The sequence below is a fragment of the Brassica oleracea genome, unplaced genomic scaffold, assembly GCF_000695525.1.
Source record: "Brassica oleracea var. oleracea cultivar TO1000 unplaced genomic scaffold, BOL UnpScaffold00722, whole genome shotgun sequence".
In the NCBI taxonomy this organism is placed as follows: Eukaryota; Viridiplantae; Streptophyta; class Magnoliopsida; order Brassicales; family Brassicaceae; genus Brassica; species Brassica oleracea.
In genome coordinates, this window is record NW_013617444.1 from 89,246 (window position 1) to 90,273 (window position 1,028).

Sequence of the window (1,028 nt, forward strand, 5' to 3'; positions counted from 1 at the left end):
GTTTAAACGAATAGGGTTTTAGGTTTAAACAATCAATCAATGCCTCACGGCCAAGATCTATGCCTCTCGGCCAATAAGCATGCCGCACGGCCATGAATGCAATCGGTTCAATCTTATGCATTTAGTTTGTCATGTAATTGCAATCCTAAAATACATTGTTTCTATATGATGCAATCAATCCAAACAAACCTCTCGGCCAAACAAAAGAACAAGCCACACGGCTACTTGATTTGATTCAATACCATTCCTAGAAAAGTTCTAAGTGCAATTTGCAATCAATCAATTGTGATCAAATTAGGGTATGAATGCAACAAGGCCACACGGCCACAAGGTATGATCAAGAACTATTAATCTAGAATGCAACAAGGCCACACGGCCACAAGGTATGATCAAGAACTATTAATCTAGAATGCAACAAGGCCACACGGCCACAAGGTATGATCAAGAACTATTAATCTAGAATGCAACAAGGCCACACGGCCACAAGGTATGATCAAGAACTATTAATCTAGAATGCAACAAGGCCACACGGCCACAAGGTATGATCAAGAACTATTAATCTAGAATGCAACAAGGCCACACGGCCACAAGGTATGATCAAGAACTATTAATCTAGAATGCAACAAGGCCACACGGCCACAATTCAGATTCGATTTCAAAGTAATCTAGACTAGGTTATTAGAGTTTCAGTTTAAACAATCTAAACAATCTTAATTCATTCAGATTCAAATTTAAACAATCTTAGCAATAGTTCTAGGTGATCAAATCAATCAATTAATATTCATTCAAACAATCAAAATCGATTTTCAAAATTATGATTTTAGGGTTTCGATTTGATTAACAAGCAATTACAATTTCAAGATGATCAATTCAATCTCAATCAACATTCAATCAGTTTTAATTAATCAGTTTTTCAAATTAGAGTTTAAGTATTTTCGAAAATTTGATCTTAGATCAAAGAGATTTGATTTGAGATTCAAAACCTTTAAGGCTTTGATTTTAATTGATCAATGGATCAATCTCGATTT